Source organism: Typopeltis vanoorti, chromosome 21, assembly GCF_054136105.1.
Source record: "Typopeltis vanoorti isolate ZY-2024b chromosome 21, IOZ_Tvanoo_1.0, whole genome shotgun sequence".
Classification (NCBI taxonomy): Eukaryota; Metazoa; Arthropoda; class Arachnida; order Uropygi; family Thelyphonidae; genus Typopeltis; species Typopeltis vanoorti.
Genome location: NC_143569.1, coordinates 38,053,448 through 38,069,939, shown reverse-complemented (window position 1 = coordinate 38,069,939; position 16,492 = coordinate 38,053,448). Strand labels below are relative to the sequence as shown.

General features: G+C 35.8%; 1 protein-coding gene across 1 annotated transcript in view; it reads left to right on the top strand.

The window, feature by feature from the left end:
* LOC150094747 (uncharacterized) overlaps window positions 1-16,492 on the top strand; it is a 437,902-nt gene that overhangs the window by 21,236 nt on the left and 400,174 nt on the right. The window lies entirely within an intron of this gene.

The following is a 16,492-nucleotide window of genomic DNA, read 5'->3' as shown; positions in this document are numbered from 1 at the left end:
CTGATGGGTAATATGTATATTATTTTCAGATTGGTCTACACTTTTTTACTTAATTATTTTTGATAAAGGTCCAGCATATATATAAAAAAAAAAAAATCCAAGTTAATTCCAAATAGAAATAATTATTTCTTTATGTTAGCTCAAATAAGAGTTTCAGTTATTATACATTTTTAAACAATAATGTGAGATAAATGAATCTGTAAGATGTATTAATTATTTATTTATATTAATTAATTATTACCTGTAAGTAGCAGAATTCACAGTGCTGGATTTGGAGACATCGGTGCAAATTTCTGTGCTGTTATGAACTACTGAAAAGTTCTGACCTGTTGCAAATGCCGGGAGTTCAAAAATTACCTATACTGACTGCATTTATTTGTAGATGACATCAAAATCCATGCAGGAAAATTTACCACAATCTGAAAACACTATACAACAGGGCTAAACTAATCTGTTCAAACGACTTGGCCCTAAATACTGAACTAAATCACATCCTCAACACTTTCTCAGCCAGTGGCTACCCCCCCCCCCCACACACACACCAAAAAAAGTCCAAAACATATTAGAACCTACAAACCACAGATCCCCTCCACAACAAGGATTACTCTAAATCCATCACCATTCCCTACATCTGAAGCACCTCGGAAAACATTACCAAAATCTTAAAAAAGCATGACCTGACCTTACAGAAAATTGGCATCCCTTATCCGCTCCACTAAAGACCTACCTGGTGTATACCAGGTCCCTTGCAGTTGTAAACTGTCTTACTTTGGCCAAACAGGCAGGACAGCGAATATCAGAATTTCTGAACACAATGACTACATCCGGTTTCACAAGTATAGCCATTCTGGTCTTGCGAACCATGCTCTGGATACACGCCACAGAATACGGTGGAAGAAAGCTACAGTGATACACTGTAGCAAATACAAATACGAAAGACTATTTATGGAATCAGCCTCAGCCCTAAGAAATTCTCCAAACCTCAACAAATTTGGTTGTATGTGACTGCCCCAAATTTGGGAGGCTTACATCAGCAGGCCTTCAGCCCAACGGCCAAGAACACCTACTTAGCCCACTAGAGGGCACCATCAGGACTTTTAGGAGAACAATAGCGTCATCTCTTCATTCCTAGTTACTGTGTTTGTAGAGCCTTTTTTTGTAAGTTCCTTTAGAAGATGGCAACGTGATGTTGCCGAAACATCTGAAAATATTTATTAAAGTATAATTTAATTTATATCCTTAACTACGTTGTTCATTTCCTTAAGTGTTTTAATAAACCACAATCTGAATACTACACAGTCTTGTCATAAATATTGTTACAACTTCCGCATACCCCTCCCCCCCACACACACACTTCCCACAGAATTGCGCAAGCTTGGTTCTGTTAGTGGCACTGTGTGCAGCCATCATTCACATGTTTATCAGGAGAGAGAGAGAGTTTTCTAGCTCTCTCTTTCTCTCTCATGCAGTGGGTAGATTATGAGAATCATGTAGCTGTAATAGCACTTCACAAGTTGGAGTGTAGCTACTTGTTGCTTTCAACACACTAAAAACACTTGTGAACAGTAGGATGTTTGTGTATCTGACTATTAATTGCTATGACTATGCAGAAGACGTGTCTGACTGCCAAAGAACAGCCCGACCATGCTGTAGAAGGATGCAAGAGATTGTAAGGATGCACCTCTGCTATAATGCTATGAGAACGCAGAAAGTGATGTCGTGAGAGATGAACATTTCACAGAGATATCTAGTATGCTAACTGATGACCTGGGGAAGAGTTTCTATCGTCATTCTACTGGACACTCCCTAACCACAACCTTGGCTGCAGAGGGTGATGAAATCAAACGCACTTCTCTGGTAGTGTGCAAACAACGACATAGAGAGAGAGAGATCCTCTGTGTCTGTTAAATAATTCCTTTACAGAAAGCTAGTAGTGTGGTAACCTCAACTCGCCATTGTTACCCAAGTGTCTGTCTCTTTGTTAGCGAAGTTGTAATCACACATGAAAACTGACTTCATCTGTGAATACCAGTTTAAAATGTTAGTGTATGTGTAGCTTAATGTATAAATATTATGTACTAATTTATCAAGTAGAAACATAGAAGTAAGCTATTTAAAGTTTAAAATAAAACACTCAGACTAACTATGGATCTAAACTAAATAATGCTGTTTAAGTGCATTATCCACAGAAACTGTTTGCTAGACTGAAATTCACTGTTTATTTTGAATCACTTTAAGGATTAATTCAAATCTGGCAGAAAGCTAGCCATTGAATATTAATTATATGTAATTAACATTTTGTTATGAAATTGTTGATATTATATATTACCGAGCCATTCCTGAATTCTATAGTCTTGCCTCAGTACTTGTTAGAGGAGCAGTAAGCCTCCTATTTCCTATCCAATTTCTAAACTGTAAGGACGGAGCTTATCTTGCTCATGGTGTTTTGTGCAGCCCCGATGTTCCTGACAGCATTACAATGAAGAGGGGAGGATAGTGAAGTGTGTGCGCAATTGCAGAAACATACATCAGGATTGCATAGGATACCAGGAGTCAGACCAGTCTGGTCTTGTTCATCATTATACTAGAGTGGGCTGAAAAGTTCTTGGCCTAATAATGAAAAAAACAAATTTAAAATTTCAAAATTATTTTTATTTTTCAACATAATCTCCCTTAAGACTAATACATTTATTCCAGTGATGCTCCAGCACCATAATTCTGTCCCTGTAGTGGTTCTCAGTAAGATCTGCAAAATACCCCTCTACAGCTGCAATCACCTCTTGATTCGAAGAAAAACGCTGACAAGCGAGGAAGAGTTTTAGTTTTGGAAAGAGATAGAAGTCAGAGGGAGCCAAATCTGGGGAATAGGGTGGATGTTTCAACAATTCATAGTGCAGATCCCTTAATTTTCCCATTGCCAAAATACCTTTGTGGGCAGGTACATTGTTCTGATGAAAGATGATTTTTTTTCCTGCAAACTGGGTCTTTTCTCACTAATTTTTTCGTCTAGTCTCATTAAAAGATCGCACTAATATTTCCCAGTTATTGTTTTACCCTTTTCAAGATAATCTATAAACAAAATGCCTTTAGCATCCCAAAACACTGATGCCATGATCTTTCCTGCTGATGGAACCGACTTTGTCTTCTTTGGTGCTGAATAATTGGCTTCTGTCCACTGTTTTGACTGCTGTTTGGATTCTGGTGTGTAATGGTGAATCCAAGTCTCATCTATAGTAATAAATTGACACAAAATCAGTTTTATTCTTGTTAAAACGCTCCAAACCAAACACTGTTTAGGGATTTTCATGCAAGTGCATTTTTTATCTGCTGTGAGCAAGGGTGGCACCCATCTTGCGCAAAGCTTTTTTATTTGCAATTCTTCATGCAAAATATATCCTACGCGTTCTTTTATAGTCTCAGCAGTTTCATGCACTTTTACTCGTCAGTCATCCAATACCATATCGTGCATTTGATCAATGATTTCAGGTGTTGTTACACTTTTTGGACATCCTTCACATGGATCATCTTCAAGGCTGGTACAGCCACGTTTAAACTCGGCAGCTCATTTCTTAATTGTCGAAAACAAAGGAGAAGGTCGCATAAACTTTTATGAACTTTGAATGAATTTCTTTTGGCATTAAACCTTCTTTTACAAAATATTTTATAACCGCATGATACTCAATTTTATCCATTTCAAGGATACGGACAACACCTTTGCTTCAGACAGGTGTATAAAAGAAACTACTTGATAGAATGATTTGCAATTTCACTTGGATGCTTATGACAGATGTACCAACTTAGAGAAAAAAATCTCTTGCCGATAGTGTTGCCATCTATGGTCGAGGCCAAGAACTTTTCAGACCACCCTCGTATTTGTTTCAGAATTGGAGTTCATAGAGAATAAGACATGAAAGTTTTATATATATATATATAATTATTATTATTATTATTATTATTATTAATAGACCTCCAAGGAGTCAGGGACTCATCAAGGGAGACCACATATTACATGCACCAGCTATCATAGCTGTTCTTAAATTCTTTCACACTGCTTGCGTGCACACAACATCCAATGGCAATCCATTCCAATCATTCACCTCTCAATGAGAGAAAAATCTAGATTTCATCCCCATCTTAGTGCCATTCATTCTCAGCTTCCAAGATGCCCTCTTGTCCTTTCCCCACCCTCCATAAAATAAAAAATTCCATCAACTGAAATCTGGTATGATCTTTTCAGAAGTTTATAAGTCTCAATCATATCACCCCTCTTTCTCCTGTTTGCTAGTGTCTGTAGCCTACAAATCTCCAATCCATCTTCATAATCAGTATTCTACAATCCTGATATCATTTTTAACACTTTCCTTTGCGCTCTCTCTCTCTCTCCACTGTGTCAGTATTAACAGAAAACAGGACCTGTGCACAATAGTCCAAGTGAGCCTTATCAAGGCCTTGTAAAGGAGAAAAATGACATCCTTATCTTTATATGTCGAAGTTCATTTCACCATTGCAATTATAGAATAATCCCACAGATAATACTGCATTGGATATCAAATAACACCAAAGCGCATGACTTTACATTTACTGACATTCATTTTCCGATGGCCAGCCTATTCAGATCATTCTGCAAGTACTTCATATCAGCTGCATTCCTGATTATTCTATCTATCTTTTTATCAGCAGCAAATAGCTGTATGTCGCCTGTCAAATCCTTTCCAGTGTCATTAATGTACAGATTGAATAACAGTGGACCAAAGACTGATCCTTGTGTTACACCACCACTGGTAAACTTAAATCTTGCAGACTCACATCCCCCATATACCACTTTTTGATGTCTGTCAGCTATTCTGTTATCCATGATAATATTTTATAATCCAAATGCATATTATCCATTTTATGCAACAGTCATCCATGCTTTGTTCTGTCAAAAACCTTAGCAAAATCCAAAAGTATCATACTGTATCCACTCCCCTTGTCTAGTTCAATGGTCTAGCTCAAATATAATAGCATTATTATAGAATATGAGCAAGTTGCTAAAACATAACTTTCCCTTAATAAGCCCATTCTATTTATTCATGCAAAGTAGAGATTCACTGTTAACCCATTTCTGAATGCAAGTCCTAAAAACTTTTCCAAAACCTTCACTACCACTAGTGAGATGTTGAATTGGTCTATAGTTGGATGCATCAGTCTTTGCACAACCCTTGTGCAATGGGAGTGCGATACATTTTTTCCACTCCTGTAGAATTTTCCCTGTTCTGAGACTCAAATTATATATGTTAAATGAATAGCCAGTTCAGCGTAACCCTCTTAGCAATCATGCTGATATCAGTCACTATTGCTGAATTCTTATTCAGTTTGTGTAACAGCTCTAATACCTTCTCCACATACACCTGAGTTTCTTCATCCAGTGAAGAGGTAGCAGTGAACTCAATGTTGCATACACCAGGTTGATAGATTTTAGTAAAATGAGCATACATTAGTTGAACAACCTATTCTGCATATGTCACCGTCATATGATTGTAAAACTAGTAATAGTTTTTCATGTGGCAGTGAACTTGAAGTCATCTGGTATGAGGTGGTATCTAACAAGATCAAATACATAGTGAAGTGTTGTTACAGATCTGGTGGTCGGTTGTTAGTGATGAAGAAATGCATCACGAGATAAAGATGGGTCCAAAAAGAGTAATCATAATGGGAGACTTTAATTATCTAAGCATTGATTGGGTAGCAGTTCTCATGAGACGAATCAAACTGAATTTATTGAGCTGCTGCAAGACAACTTTCTCAATCAACATGACAGAAGGAACTCGAGCATGTGACAGAATGTCAAAGAGTATTAGATTTTATTATAGTGTCAGAGGGTGTTTCAGATATAGATGTAACTATTCTGCTTCCAGTTGGTGACAGTAATTGTGCAGTACTCATTTAGGAAGTGGCTAAGTTTATGAATGTTCCCAGGAAAGGTTGCATGCTGAACTACAAAGCAGGAACGTATAACTACCTGAGAGGTTTATGCTGGGTTCTGTGCCATGGTGTCAGTTATTAGATGGAAAGGATATTGACAGTGCATAGAAAGTGTTTAAAAAATATATAAATGATGATATCAGAATGTGTCCTGAGAGTTCAAACAATAAATCAGGTAGGAGTTAAATGGATGCATAATGTTATTAAGCAAGAGATTTGTAAGAAAAGGATGATATGGAAGGAATACTGTGTGCAAAAAAATGATGTCCATTATGAAAATTATGAGCATCAGGCCAGAAGAGTCACAACTGATGTACGGAAAGCTAAATCTGAGTATGAAAAGAAACTGACTCTGCAAGCTAAAGATAACCCCCAAAGAATTATATCAGTATGCTGCAAGTAAAAGAAAGAATGAATATGAAAGAATAACTCTACTGAATGCAGATGGTGTGAGGGTATGAAGCTCTGATTAACCATTTAAGCCTAAATGAACATTATAAGCAGCAGGCTAGAATAGTCACAACTGTTGCATGGAAAGCAAAGTCTGATTATGAAAAGAAACTGGCTCTGTGTGCTAAAGACAACCCACAAGAATTCTGTCGATATGCTGCAAGTAAAAGAAAGAAAGAATGAATATGAAAGAATAACTCTTCTAAATCTAGATGGCATGAGGGTTATGCAGAAGAGGTTGTTCAGTTAATGAGTGCCCATTTCGTTAAAAGCTATCAACCTGGTGTATGCAACATTGAGCTCACTGTTACCTCTTCACTAGATGAAGAAACACAGGTGTGTGAGGCCGAGGTATTAGAGCTGTTGCACAAACTGAATAAGAATTCAGCAGTAGATGGAATATCAGCACATGTGCTAAAAGAGTGTTCAGCTGAACTGGGCATTCCTTTAACCAGGATGTTTAATATGAGTCTCAGAACAGGGAAGATTCCTCAGGAATGGAAGGAATATATGGTAATTCCATTGCGCAAGGGTGGTGCAAAGACCAGTGTATCCAACTATTGACCAATTAGTATCTCAGGAATGGTGGAGAAGATTTTGGAAAAATTGATTACGGCCCTCATTCAGAAATGGGTTGACAGTGAATCTCTACTTTGCAGTGAACAACATGGATTTACTAAGGGAAGGTCATGTTTTAGCAACTTGCTCACATTCTATAACAATGTGACCATGGAACCAGACAAGGGGAATGGATACACCATGATAATTTTGGATTTTGCTAAGGCTTTTGACAGAATACAGCATGGCAGACTGCTGCATAAATGAAAAAAATGGGTTTGGGTTATGCTTGGGGTCTTCAACCCTTCAGACAGTGTGGGCTGCATTAAAAATTTCAGTGAAGCCTGCAGGCCACTAAGCTATACTGCAGTATTTAGAATTGTAAGATGCTTTCCAGATTCACAAGAAACGCTGTGCATTTGATATTTTACATAAAATCCTATAAAAATAAACAAACTCAGCTTTAAGAGCATAGTAGGAGTAAGGTTCATGATAAGTGAATACAATCAGTACTTGAAAAAAGATTATTTAATCAAGAAAACATTCATTTTTTACAATGTGAATGGCAAACTTGGCAATGCTTTTCCTTGACCAGCTTGTCGATGTTGGCATCAATGTTGGAAGTCGCTATGCACACAGTATTATCTAGATGTTGGTCCGTAATGTCTTGTCTTGAACTTCACATGCTTCATTCTGGAGAACTGCTCACATAAGTATGTGCTTCCTAACTGTAAAATCTTGTATAGAAAGATTTTAGAATAAAATTTCTTCTATACTGATTTTACTTGGGAAATAAAATAAATTTAATATACTTGTATTTTGATTAATACTTAACTCAAATTTTCTTTAATAAACCTGAAAAAATATGTTAGAATAAATTGTAATAAGAAATTGTACAGACAAAGAATAACTCAGACGGGATATAGTATGTAAGAAGACCTGAGGCGATCGCAACTTGCGAAGGTCAACAATGTACGGGGCTTCCCAACTTAACTCAGTGACCGCCAGATGGCTGAGAAGACACCCTTTAAGAAAATCTGGGTGATTGAATCTGTAAGAGTTGCAAGGTCAGGAGAGCAGAATAAAAGGAGGAAGAATCGAGGGAAAACTAAACAGGGCTTTTCGGTATGAGGATTTCAGTGCTAGGATTTTGTCAGCGCGAGCCTTTCAGAGGCTAGGCTTTCCAATTCCAGTTTTCCTTTCCTGTGCTAGCTAGGAGGAATTTCCAGTGTGTCCTGCTGTTCCAAGGACAGGGATCCATGTCTCGCTAGCCAAAGCCCAACGATGATGGGAGGCTTGTAATAACAGTGGCGATTTACTTCAGAGTCCCACTGCTACATTCCTTGACGATCTTCGAGTGTGAAGTATCATCGATGTCGTAAAAAATGCTCGTGTGTGAACTTTACCAGAAAGTGGAAGGTGTCAATGATCTCTAGCATCTTGTGTTAACTGGATAACAAAGTAACAAGTAAGACTTTTGTATAGGACTTTCCTAGATGTGAAATTATTGGCAAAGATTGCTGAAATTTTTTTGTTTGTTAGCATAAAGAACAGTAGAAAGGACGGAAAGCCGATTTGTTGAAAATAATTGTGAAGTAGTATGCAGAATTATAAGGAATTAGATAAAGGTTATATAATGAAGAGGGAATAGTATGTGAAAGTTCTGTTAGGCCAAATATCATATATAGTCTAAGTTAAATTAAGGTAAAATATGTGCAAGTCTACTCCCGTGTCTGAATTATCTGTGAGCGTAACTAATTGCATTACTCCTTGAGCTTAAGTGTGAAATGTTAAGCAATCTAATGGAGAACCAGACGTGAATTTTGTTTTTTCCATGTCAATTTTGATTAGTGAATTTGAGTTGGATTAATTTAGTATGTGTAGTGTGAACTCTTTTATGTACTTTGATTTAGCATGAATAAATTGTTTGTTTGTTTGTCAAATAACTTGCCTGATTCTGCCTGACCAATGCACTTCTCATAAAAAGACAGAACCTATGTGACCTTAAGAGTAAAACTAGCCACGACCGACAAATAGTAGATTTGAACGTTGCTCGACTTAGAGATAAATTTAGAGATATTTCTTGTTGTGCAGGGCGTTTTTCTTGCATGTACAGGAAAGATTACAATTCCTCTATGTGATCTTTGATGGCATAGTCGTAAATACAAATAAATTTTCAGAGATCAGTGTGAGAAAAAGCCAGCTATTTAGATAAAGGAATTGGCTACAGGCAGCTCCTAAGTTCTATAATAAGCACACGTGAAATAGAATAGTCACGACCTTGAGAGGGGGGGTAAATTGATAGACTGAAAGGATTATAGGTATTAGTCTATTTCAAGCAACAAGATTAGCAATGATAGTACAACTCGACGTGATGACTTAAACATGTAAGATAAATAAATTAAATAAGAAAAGAAAGAAGAAATATTGAATATACAAATACAAACATTTTTAAGTACCATATAAAAAAATCCTTATAATTTTACACTAACAAAGTGCATATCTTCAAAGCATGCTGGCGAAGATTAGGGAATGTATCCTCAGAAATGTAGTCTTTGTAAAATGTAAGCAAGGGCATAATGAATAATTTTTCTCTCAAAGAGTTGTTTTAGAGTTCAAGCAGCTCCATTTGTAATGAGCCTGGCATTTCGGCAGCATTGACACTGAATGGCATTGAAAATAAATCTGAAGAAAACTGTTGGTTACGAAAATCACTAAATCTCTCTTCGAACTCACTTCGCAACATGGCTATTTTGTAGCGTAATCATCAAGAGACGAACAGTTGGACTCAGCGAGAAGCTGAAAATGAGTTAAGTTCTTTTTTTGCGAGTTGTGCCTCCCAAAGTTTGAACTTGGCCACAAAAGCTTTGATGTGATCAAACAAAGTGTGCATCAGTTGATCTTTGGATTGTAGCCATGTATTTAAGTCATTCATAAGCAACGAGATGTCAGTCACAAAAGCAAAGTCTGTCATCCACTTCGGATCGTTGAATTCCTTAATTGGCTTCCCCTTGGTTTGCATGAACTGCTGTATTTCGTTCCTTAGTTCAAAGACTTTTAAGAACCTTCCCTCTGCTCAACCAATGCACATCATTATAATAAACCACATCGCCATGATCTGCTTTGCACTCTTGAGTAAAACTCTTGAAATCGAAGATGATTCAATCCTCTTCCCCTAATAATGTTGACGACAGTCACAATAACTTTCTTGACACACTCAAATCCAATAATTTTCACCCTCAAATTCTCCTGATGGATTAAACAGTGGTAATGGATGAAATCTTTTCCTTCTAGTTACGGTTCTTTCCGTAGCAGCGCAACAAACCCTTCGTAATTTACCACCATAGCAGGGGCACAATCAGTTACCACACCCTTGAGGTTGGTTAAGCTGAGGTCGAAACACTGGAGCATTTTCTTGGTCGCTTCAAGAATATCAATCCCTTTCATCATTCTCTTCATAGGTACGAGCACCAGCAGTTCTTCTGTCACAGTGAATTGTTGATCAATGCCACGGATAAAGATGGCCAGTTGTGCTGTATCCTTCACATCTGTGCTCTCATCTAAAGCAAGTGAATATGACGTAACTTCGGACGACTGTTTTTTTTTAAAGTTCCTTCAATGTCATTGGCAAGTTCTTCGACATGTACTACAGTTATCCCCCAGACAAACTTGGTTTTTAAGCACTTCCTTATTATTTGGGCACAGAATATCTCCAGCAGCAACATGACACGCTTTCACAAACTCTCTGTCCAAGGCTTTTGATTTTTTTCAGCTATTACATAACTTACTTTGACACACGCTTCGCTCTGTTCCCTCTGCCTTTTAAACGTACCCAGTAGGATATGCTTAAAAGTCAGAGGGATTTTAAATCAATTTGGAGATGGTTCACTTTGTCCACATGAAGCTGCTCGAAATTGAACGCATGCTTTGTCTCATAATGTCGATTTATATTGTATTCTTTTGATACTGACACTGACTCACGATTAATTAAACACACTGGCTTATCATCGCTCCACACAAAAAAGTACAAATTGGTCCACTTTTCATTAACCTTCCTACCGGCTGAGGTGGATGAAATATCCAGCCCACCATAGCATTCTGCATGGATCAAAACTTTATCAGCATTGTACCTTTTATCATGCTGTTACCTCCCTCCACCGTTAATCCCTTTACAGCTATTATAGAGCCATTCGTGGCTCTAAAATAAAATTAACTGTTAGTGCCTGACTAACAGTTTGTGTCACCTGTCTTTACACACACTGTTTTACTTGGAATTTTCTTTACTGTCCTAAAAATATTTGACTTTTTTGCCTCTAAAATGATTTATTGTGTTTCTTTTCCAAAAATTGAAACGAATTTCACATGTGCAAAAATAATCAATCCTGAAATGACCATCTATCAGCCTTTGCAATGAATCTATTTAGTAGTAGCAAAGTTGTATTATTCTGCTGTATTATAAATTTATTCTTCGAATCACTGCAACGGAACAGTTGCACTGGTTGTTCCAATATAGAAACAGCTTTTTTCACGAATTTTCGATGTTTGCATTGAACATATTATGTCACATATTTATATTTTTAAATAATATTTATTGAAATAAATATGACCTTTTGCTTTCTTTCCTAGCAAAATACTGTTATATGGATTATCACATTTCAGTTTTAGAAACAGTTTTTTTTTGTTTTGTTTTTGAACAACAAACGATGTTATATTGCATAACTTGGTTTCCGATTGTGAATCTTTTTAGTATCAAAAATTTATATCCAATGATGTTTTAGCAGGGATTCTTCGCCTTTTCTTTTTTTTTGTAGGATGCACATTACTATAATATCCAGTGCATAACCACCGTAGATGTGTTGAAAATATAATATGAAGGATATCATATACAGAATGATTCAAAATATATGCTCATTTTGAAGATTTTCTAATGCTTACCCCCCCCCCCCCAATCCTTATCCTCTCCTGGAATTCAATTACATAACCACTCTAAATTTCTACAGTTTCGTAAACGTTTCCAGGCAGTATTCAAAATCTATTATTTCATTTTACCGTTTCGACAAAAGAAATAAGACAATAATATTGTTGTACCCTGAAGCCTTCTAATTCTGTACTATTTCTTTGCAATCTAAAACCAGCTGTTCTACTGTCTGCTGAAATTATTTGAAATTTTAGAAATACTATGCTATATTTTCATCACATAAAATTGTTTATATGCATACCACGCAAAAGAAAGTTCAGTAGTATTATTTTAGTTTCTTTTTCTTAAAATAATCTAAATATTTTTACTTCTGCTTATGCTTCTGGTTGCTATTTCTGAAGTAATCTACGTCTTAGAAATACTTGTAGTAATCCTCTTAGTTTTAAGAAAAGGTAAAAGCTTAGATTACTCTCAGTGCTATTGAGGAAGAAAATTGAGAATACTTAGCTAGAAGGGACACTAAAGTGCCTCAAGCTATAGTGCGAGATACATCAAGAATGTCGTGTTTCGTTTTCAATTGTTGATTATTAGACATCCTAACATAGAAAAAAATACAGACATTTCTTTTACAGGCTGATACAGTATTTATGCCGAAATACGTTCTTAATTTATAATGATCAGTTTAATTTTTATTATCGAAAAAGTATAAATTATTTCATATAATTATCTTGAAAAAGAGGACTTGAATTATTTTAAAAGAAAAGGAGCATATGCTTCACATAATCTTATTTTTTAGGGAGGGCAGGAAGGTTATGTTGAAGACTTATTCAATTTGCAGATATTTCAGAGAATTTATTTTATAAATTGTTTGCAAGACAACTGTTATGAACGTAAATCACTTGGGGAACATGCCCATTCATTTTAGTGTAAATAGTAGTAAAGGTTTAGCTACTTCAACAATGCCACATATCTAAACTAGAAGAAAATGTCGTTATATCTGCTGATGTTAGAACTCTTACATAAATAATTTTTCTGGAATGAATTCTCTATCAGCTATAGTGTAATCAATATACAGATTTTTGCCCTCTTGTGTTCTACCATCTTATGTGCAGTGACTTCTTTGTACTACAAGAAAAAAAAATCAGATAACACAAGAAAAATATGGAGTATTTTCTTTTTCATTGAGTGAATTTACAATGTTCTCTCTTTGTGTTTTGAAAAGAAAGTACAAATGATTTTTTTTCTTACTATTTTGCCATTATAACATCTGATACAATTATAAGAGTGACATTTTACCGTTTTCTCCCACACGAGAAAAAGAAATATCACAATAATATTGTTGATCCTGTTGAACATTTGTAGTTGAAATTTTTAATACAAAACTTTGTAATTTATATATATATATATATATATATAAGCAGAAGTATTGCTTATTATAAAATTGGAGTATAATATCTGAACTAGCAGAAAATATATACATATCAGTTTAAATCATAACCATTTATTTTATTTTGTAATGACTAATTATAGGGAAACCAAGAAGGGGGAAAGTGCAAAGAACAGTAGATTGCAATATAAAGAAAAAAATTTAGTGATATGATTAAAGATTTTCATTATTCTTTATAAAGCAAAGTCGCACAAGCATGTCCTTCAGGAAATCTGTGAAGTATTCTTCGAATCATGATTTTGAACAAAAATATAACATAATCTCAAACGTCGGCAACTGGTTTTTTTAAAATAATATTTCAAATAATTATCGTGAATTAATTTCTTCGAGAACAAAGAAAATGTTTTGTGGAGTAAGCGATTAGAAAAAATTAGCACACAAAAAAAAATTAAAAATTAAATTGGTTCTCGAAGGTAAAGCAATATTTAAGTGAAGAAATTATGCAAGGATCTTTATTTTGTCCAGCCATTAAAATTGTATTGTACAATAAAAAGAGAAAATAAAAATAATTTCTATATTTTTAGTTTATCCAATATAACTAAAATTCAGTTACCCAGCATAGAACAATGAACTGCATTTCTTGTTATAGGTAACTGAGTCACAGCTATGAGCTTGAGATAATCTGATTAAGTGCTCTCTTCAGCGTGAGGGATTATCACACCTTCTAATGGACATGCTGGCCGAATTGCACTTCTTATCCATGTTCTTTCAACAGATAGCATGCATCGTATCCAGATTTAGCTGGACGTCTGTAGGTGTCCTGGCCGGTTGGGAGGTTAAAAACCCGACAAGAATCACTTGATTTACGCTTTTTACTCGTAGACTCCATAGTGATGGAAGGTGAACCCAAAAAATGATCTAAATATAGCCGTGTAACTGTTATTATCCACTGAATATGTCTCACACTAATGAAAAAAAGTCTGGCAATATAAAACCACGATAGGCTATTGCTGACACGATGAACCTGCATGCGCTTATACACGAATATCACACTGTTCACGTCTGACCGAGGATGAGATCCTCTTGTATTTATATGAAAATAACGAAGTATCAAGAACCTTTGAGATGTATCTGGAAGTCACTAGACAGTGCACTCGAACGAACTACTGCTTCAGCCATCTACCTGTGACGTTAGTACTAGTGCTTAAGTACCGCTTGGCTCTGATAGATTGCTGAAGAAGCATGGCTATTTGATATTTATTTTTATAGAATTTTATATAAAGTATCAAATGCACAGTGTTCCTTGTGAATCTGGAAAGCATCTTACAATTCTAAATACTGCAATATAGCTTAGTGGCCTGCGGGCTTCATTGAAATTATGTTTTATTTAATCGCGTTTTAATGTTAAGTAGCTATTTTTTCAAAATGGCCAGTGGGCTACGGCAACGAGCTCCTCAGGCCACGGGTGGCTTGCGGGCCATGCATTGAAGACCTCTGGGTTATACAATATTAGCATGGATAAGAGGATAGCTGACTGTCAGATATCAAAAAGTGGTATACATGGGATCTGAGTCTGCAGAATTTAAGGTAACAAGTGGTGTACCACAAGAATCAGTGCTTGGTCCACTGTTATTCAATCTGTACATTAATGATATTGGATAGGATTTTACAAGTGACATACAGTTATTTGCTGATGATGCAAAGATAAGTAGGGTAGTCAGAAATGCTGCTGATATACAGTCTTCGCAGAATGATTTGAATAGGCTGGAATTGTGGGCATTGGAAAATGGGTGTCAGTTCAATGTCAATAAATGTAAAGTCATTCACTTCGGCATAATTAGATATCCAATGTCGTATTATATTGGTGGGATTAGGCTAGAAGAAACTGATGAGGCTAGGGAGGGAATCTTGGAGTGTTAATAGATAAGAAGTTGAAGTTCAGGGACCATGTGGCAATGATTGCAAATACAACTCAAAAGATAATTGCAATGCTGAAACGAATGTTCACATGTAAAGATAAGGATGTTATTTTGCCTCCTTACAAGACCTTGATAAGACCTCACTTGGACTCTTGTGCGCAGCTCTGGTCTCCTGGTTTCTGTTGTGATTCTGATATATTGGAGAGAGTACAAAGGAGAGTGTTAAAAATGATATCAGGATGGTGGAATACTGATTACAGATTGAGAATTTGTAGACTGCAGACACTAGCAAACAGGAGAAAGAAGGGTGATATGATTGAGACTTACAAACTTTTGAAAGGGTCATACAGGATTTCAATTGATGGAATTTTTCAATTTATGAAGGGTGGAGAAAGGACGAGAGGGCATCATTGGAAGCTGAGAATGAAGGCCGCCAAGAGGGCTAGATTTTTCTCTCAGAGAGTGATGCATGATTGGAATGGATTGCCTTTGGATGTTGTGAGTGCAAGGAGTGTGAATGAATTCAAGAATAAGTATGATAGCTGGTGTGTGTGTGTAGTGTGCGGCATCCCTTGATGAGTTTCTGACTCCATGGAGGTCTCTCTTAATAATAATAAATATGAATCACTGTCTTAGAAGTGTCAGTTTTGAGGAGTAATGTTATTAAATATCATGCTTGTAACTGATTTATTTCTTTGAACTCGAATAGCAATACAAAATACTTTTCATATTGTATTTTTGTTTTGGCTGTTATTTTATCTTATTTTGTTCTGATTGATTTTAACCTTTAGTTTTAATTTGCAATCAAGATAACCATGACATATAGTCGAAAATTTTGCAGTGAACAAATCACATAAATGAATTGTTCCTTTTTAAAATATTTACGTCTTTACCTTCGCTCGTATAATAGAAAATGTTTGCTTAATTATCTGAAAGTAAGTGAAAACAATTAAGTTTCAAAGACAGTGTAATAAGTTCAGAAATGTTTCATTGCTAATTAAAAGTCATTGTTCTTGTAGATAAACTTATACATTGGTTACACATGACTTCAAATTTTTCAGGAAATGACAACATTTACTAAAATATTAATTAAAAAACTTTAATCAATACCTTCCTATATTTCAGCAATGTGACATTGCCATCTTCTTTATGATATGTGCATGCAGATAATAACAATGAGCAAATGAGGTCAGTGAGGTCATAGCTCATTTGCTCGTTGTTAGTGCCTGCATGCACATTATCATAGTTGTATGTTCCCAGAAGATGGCAATGTAACATTTACGAAATATAGGAAGG